Here is a 6,687-nt window from a genome sequence, read left to right on the forward strand (position 1 = left end):
TGTAGTAATCTAGCAAAAGTATTTGCTAGGTCCAAGAAAAGGGGGGATTGAGTTCAAACAAGGGGACAATCTAAGATTTAACTATTGCAGAGGGGCTTGGGTAAGCAGGATGTCAGGTCAGATAAGAAAAGAATATTTTGAAACTCCATTGTCGGCGTTATGGGGAATACCGGGCAAGGGACCAGCTGGAAACGGTTGCAGGCTGAAGTACCCACACAGTTTGATGAACAGCCGTGTGCTTCTGGCTGGATTGTGGGTTTCTGAGAACATCGAACCCCAACAGCTCCAGAAATGTCTCACAAGAAGGAGGACAGACAGAGTCACTGCACATCCTTTATTCTGTAAAGGTTCACACAGAGCCTGGTACATTATGTACAGTGTGTCTGGGCTACACTAAAAAGTTACAAGCTGAAGAGGAATAGATTTGTGTAATGATGTTTTAGTGAAAAACATTACAGTATTAAAATAATAATAATAAAAATTATAGTTATAAAAATTGATCAGAACAGAACAAAAGAAAACAAAGAGTTAGCATCAGTAAAATTCTGCATTACATGACATGAATTCAAAAGGATGGGCAGTTCAATGTTTGTGAAACACATCTGGTCAACACTTTCCTCACTGCGCCCTTGACCAAGTGGTTCCTCATACTGTAGATGAGGGGGTTCACTGCTGGAGGTACCACGGAGTACAGAACTGCCACCATCAGGTCCATGGAGGGCGAGGAGACGGAGAGGGGCTTCAGGTCGGCAAAAAAGGCAGTACTGAGAAACAGGGAGACCACAGCCAGGTGAGGGAGACACGTGGAGAAGGCTTTGTGCCGTCCCTGCTCAGAGGGCATCTTCAGAACGGCCTTAAATATCTGCACATAGGACACCACTATGAAAACAAAGCATTCAAAGACTTAACTTATACTTAAAATGAGAAACACAACTTCCCTGAGATTTGATTCTGAGCAGGTGAGCTTGAGGATCTGGGGGATTTCACAGAAAAACTGGTTGACAACACTGCCTTGGCTGCCGTGTGTCTGCCAACGGCAGCAGGAGGAACTCGCTGATGGAGCTGCTGTTGGGCATCTGTTATTGGGCTTGGAATCCTGTTCAGAGTGCTTCCAATTCTTTCCCCTTCCTTCCAAACAAGAAATATAAAATCCCTGCCTTGGCTCTCCTTTTAAAAAAGAACCCTCAGAAACATTCAGTTGTGCAGTGGAGCTGTGATCCCCTGCCCCAGGCAGCAGCTGTGGCAGCACAAGCCCTGCTGGGGGGCTCCTTCCCCCCACAGCATACGTGTCACCACAGCGCCCTGGGCAGCTTCCCGGGCAGGCTGAGTGCTGAGCCTGGCAGGCGGCAGAGTCCCATTCCCTGGGGCACAGCAAGGACCCTGCTCTTCAGGACAGCCCTGGCTGAAAGAATTGGAAGCAGAAATCTAAGAGTTTGACAAATTCAAACACAGCTCTGAGACTCCCAATTCTTTTTCAGTCAATTGCTTGTTATGTGAACTGTCACACGTGAAGTGTTTTCAGCCTCTCCTTTCACGAAAAGGAACCTTTCCAAGGGTGGAACTAGTTGAAATTATATATTTTGTTGGCAAGAATAATGCACTTATATGGCAAATAGGCAAGTTTCCTGAACAGAAAGAGAAGGGCACAAAGGCTGGGACTGAGGATTTTAACAGCAGTGAGGGTAAAGATATGAGACACGGAACAGACGAAGAAGTCCAGGGAAACTGGATAAGATTAGAAGACGAAAGGAAGGTTAAAGCTCCATATGCTTCTTCTGCTTATAGAATGGTGAACTTAATTAAGTTAAATTCAATTAGTGTTGCTAAATGAATATTGTCATAGGAGAATGAAAACATTTCATAGTATAGCAGGAGGAGTGTCTATGAGAATAATCTAGACTTGTCATTATCTTCTGCACTCTGAACAGGATTCCAAGCCCAATAACAGATGCCCAACAGCAGCTCCATCAGCGAGTTCCTCCTGCTGCCGTTGGCAGACACACGGCAGCCAAGGCAGTGTTGTCAACCAGTTTTTCTGTGAAATCCCCCAGATCCTCAAGCTCACCTGCTCAGAATCAAATCTCAGGGAAGTTGTGTTTCTCATTTTAAGTATAAGTTAAGTCTTTGAATGCTTTGTTTTCATAGTGGTGTCCTATGTGCAGATATTTAAGGCCGTTCTGAAGATGCCCTCTGAGCAGGGACGGCACAAAGCCTTCTCCACGTGTCTCCCTCACCTGGCTGTGGTCTCCCTGTTTCTCAGTACTGCCTTTTTTGCCGACCTGAAGCCCCTCTCCGTCTCCTCGCCCTCCATGGACCTGATGGTGGCAGTTCTGTACTCCGTGGTACCTCCAGCAGTGAACCCCCTCATCTACAGTATGAGGAACCACTTGGTCAAGGGCGCAGTGAGGAAAGTGTTGACCAGATGTGTTTCACAAACATTGAACTGCCCATCCTTTTGAATTCATGTCATGTAATGCAGAATTTTACTGATGCTAACTCTTTGTTTTCTTTTGTTCTGTTCTGATCAATTTTTATAACTATAATTTTTATTATTATTATTTTAATACTGTAATGTTTTTCACTAAAACATCATTACACAAATCTATTCCTCTTCAGCTTGTAACTTTTTAGTGTAGCCCAGACACACTGTACATAATGTACCAGGCTCTGTGTGAACCTTTACAGAATAAAGGATGTGCAGTGACTCTGTCTGTCCTCCTTCTTGTGAGACATTTCTGGAGCTGTTGGGGTTCGATGTTCTCAGAAACCCACAATCCAGCCAGAAGCACACGGCTGTTCATCAAACTGTGTGGGTACTTCAGCCTGCAACCGTTTCCAGCTGGTCCCTTGCCCGGTATTCCCCATAACGCCGACAATGGAGTTTCAAAATATTCTTTTCTTATCTGACCTGACATCCTGCTTACCCAAGCCCCTCTGCAATAGTTAAATCTTAGATTGTCCCCTTGTTTGAACTCAATCCCCCCTTTTCTTGGACCTAGCAAATACTTTTGCTAGATTACTACATTCTGGGAAAGGGAAGATTTCAAATAACTTCCGCTCTCCACTTTCTGTCTTAGCTTGCTCTTTTTCTATTTTTAATAGCTATTCCCACAGGTTTTACACTGCCATAATACACACCTCATTTGAACATACATTAAAATAAGCAAGATGATTACAATAGTACAAAGTAATAAAGAGTTGCTTTAGCCATGCAAAGGGTGGTAGCCAACCAGTAAGTTTTTCCCACAGTTCGATGAATCCAAATATCTATCGATACTTGATGAAGTAGTTTAGTATGTTCCCATATAGACTATAGTTCGGATTCTCTCTTTTATTGTTTGTAAGAGATGTAGTTAATCCAATCGACATTTTTGCTAATTGTCACCCACCAGAACAGTGATTCAAACCCTGCAGCAATTGGATTTTTCGCCTTAAATTTATCGAAGATACATCTGGGCACTCCAACTGAATCTATATCTATATACAGCATCATCAAATGAGAACCCTAAGCTCCTTTTGTTGCTTCTGTGTGTGTGTGACATCCTCTTCGTGAATGCCAGGGTGAATGGTAGAACTCATTGAGCAAGTGCACAGGTACCTCCCCAGTGAGATGGGAGAGTGGACCGTAAGATCTTCCCACCCGCTGCAACACCACCAGATATCCACTCTACAGATTCCCAATCTCAAATAGTTTCTACACGGGGATTTCACAGAAAAACTGGTTCACAGCATTGCCTTGGCAGAGAGGCAGTGAAAACGTACTGGCAGTGTGCAGCAGCGAATAGAGAGCCCCAGTGCCCCAGGCAGCTGCTGCCATGGTGGCACAAGCTCTGCTGTCCATCAAGGTCCCGTAGTGCAGGGGCTTGCAGATGGCAACGTAGCGGTCATAGGACATGATGGTGAGAAGGAAACACTCTGCTGAGAGGAAGAAGAGAAAGAAAAAGAGCTGTGCAGCACATCCTGCATAGAAGATGGCCCTGGTGTCCCAGAGGGCGTTGGCCAAGGCTTTGGGAAGAGTGGTGGAGATGCAGCCCAGGTTGAGGAGGGCCAGGTTGAGGAGGAAGAAGTACATGGGGGTGTGCACGCGGCGGTCGCATACTACGGCTGTGCTGATGAGGCCGTTGCCCAGGAGGGCAGCCAGGTAGATGCCCAGGAAGAGCCAGAAGTGCAGGAGCTGCAGCTGCCGCGTGTCTGCCAACGGCAGCAGGAGGAACTCGCTGATGGAGCTGCTGTTGGGCATCTGCTGTTGTTGGGCTTGGAGTCCTGCTCAGAGTGCAGAAGATAATGACAAGTCCAGACCTTTCTCAGAGACACTCCTCCTGCTATAATGTGAAATGTTTTCATTCTTCTACAACAGTGTACATTTAGCACCATTACTTGCATTTAATTTCATTTCGTTCAGCATTCCTTCCAAAATTCCAGAAGCAGCATTTGGAGGTCTAACCATTCCTCTTACTTTCTTACCTTATCCCGTCTCCCTGGATATTTTCATCTGTTTCCTGTCTCATATCTTTACCCCAACTGCTCTTAGCACCCCAAAAGCAGCCTCTGTGACATTCAATTTCAGTTAGAAAAAGCTTCCTGTTCACAGCTAAAGTGAATATAGAATAAAACTATAAAATGATGATAATTAAAATTGATTCCATTCTTCAAAAAAGAGGAGACTGGAAGCACATCACGTGTGACTGCTCACAAAACAAGCAACTGACTGATGAAAAATTCTCAGAAGTGTGACTGCCACTTTCTGCCTCCAATTCGTTTTGCCTCAGAACAGGAAATGGGAATCCCCTGCCTTGGATCTCCTCTTCCAAGGGCCCTAGAAAACAGAGTTGTGCAATGGATCTGTGATCCCCTGCCCCAGGCAGCAGCTGTGGCAGCACAAGACCTGTTGGGAGGGTCCTTCCCTGCTCATGTCTCCCCGCAGCGCCCTGGGCAGCTCCCCGGACAGGCTGAATGCTGAGCCTCTGTTGCTCTTTTAGTTTTTAACAGAGCTACAAGTTTTTTCCCTATTAAGGAGCTATCTTAGGTTTGCGATTCTGCACCTGCGAGCTTGACCTTGAAAGTCCAGGCGGACTGCCAATACTCCGGTATATTTTATAAACACTGCTGAGCTTTGCTTTTTTACTTTCTTTCCCTCTCTATTGAAAAAAAAAATAAAAAAATAAAAAAAAAATGCTCCCTCTACTAAGTTTGCTTTATAAGGTACTGCATTTCATTAGTTCCTTTTTTATAATGCTCCAAAAATATTGGACCATGTTTAAGATAGCCTTTTTTTCCTATGAAGTTATAGGAATGTATATTAGATTGAAAGCATGGTTAGCAACGCTTACTTGGTATTTGCATGCAGCTCCAGAGGGAGCAACTAATGCAACTAATGCAACCAATAGTACGGAAATGGTGGTTTTTGAGCGTGCTCTTCCTTTTTTCTTTGCATCCTTTAAGCAGTCTTTGAATGACCAGTTGTCCCAGTGGACCACACTGTCAATCATATTAATCTCCCTGAATTTACTGTTGGTTATTGTACTGATCTCACTCAGTATCTGGATTTATAACATTAGGAGGAAGTCTTCCCTAGAATCAGAGAATACTGAGTGGCAGGGAGTGTGGAGAGACTTTGGAGAGACTTTTAGAGGGCAGACATCTCTAGTGTCATGGAGCTTTACTCCTGAACACTTAAAGAATCCTGAGTGTTTGACCGCATATTTGAGACAGGAATGTTGTGGCTCAGGCAGATCTAAGGAGGCACAAATGACTTGGGGCCTAGCTAATGCTTATCGGGCCTTATTCAATACCATTCCCGAGAGGGAAGATTTTGAGGTTGAGAGAAAGAGTCTCTGGGCCGAGAATGAGAGTATGCAATCCAAACTCGACACCCTCCGGTCCGAGCATAACGTCCTCCAGTCCAGGTACAACGCTCTCCAGTCCGAGCACAACGCCCTTCGGTCCGGGTACAACACTCTCCAGTCCAAGTATGACACCCTCCAGTCTGAGCGCGGCACCCTCCAGCCCAAGCACAATACTCCTCAGTTTGAGCATAACGCCCTCTGGTTCGAGCACAACACCCTCCGGTCCGAGCACAACACTCTCCAGTCCGAGTACAACACTCTCCAGTCCAAGTATGACACCCTCCAGTCTGAGCGCGGCACCCTCCAGCCCGAGCACAGTATACTTCAGTCCGAGCATAACGCCTTCTGGTCTGATGATAACACTCTCCAGACTGAGCACAATGCCCTCCGGACCGAGCACAACGCTCTCCAGACTGAGCACAATGCCCTCCGGACCAAGCACAACAATCTGCAGACTGAGCACAATGCTCTCCGGACCGAGCACAACACTCTCCAGACTGAGCACAATGCCCTCTGGTCCGGGTACAACACTCTCCAGTCCAAGTATGATGCCCTCCAGTCTGAGCGGAGCACCCTCCAGCCCAAGCACGGTGCCTCCCAACCCAATTGCGACACCCTCCAGTCCGAGCACAACACTCTCCAGACTGAGCACAATGCCCTCCGGGCCGAGCACAACACTCTCCAGACTGAGCACAATGCCCTCCGGGCCGAGCACAACACTCTCCAGACTGAGCGCAATGCCCTCCGGTCTGGGTACAACACTCTCCAGACTGAGCACAATGCCCACCGGTCCGGGTACAACACTCTCCAGTCCATGTATGACGCCCTCCAGTCTGAGCGC

The 6,687-nt window shown here is 46.4% G+C and overlaps 1 pseudogene; it reads right to left on the minus strand.

Annotated features, from left to right (window-relative positions):
- Positions 1-387: 387 nt before the first annotated feature.
- On the minus strand, positions 388-3,992 carry LOC146754503 (olfactory receptor 14J1-like; annotated as a pseudogene).
- Positions 3,993-6,687: the final 2,695 nt, after the last annotated feature.

This window comes from Coturnix japonica, chromosome W, assembly GCF_054131305.1.
Source record: "Coturnix japonica strain WE chromosome W, WE-NBRP24, whole genome shotgun sequence".
NCBI classification, from domain to species: domain Eukaryota; kingdom Metazoa; phylum Chordata; class Aves; order Galliformes; family Phasianidae; genus Coturnix; species Coturnix japonica.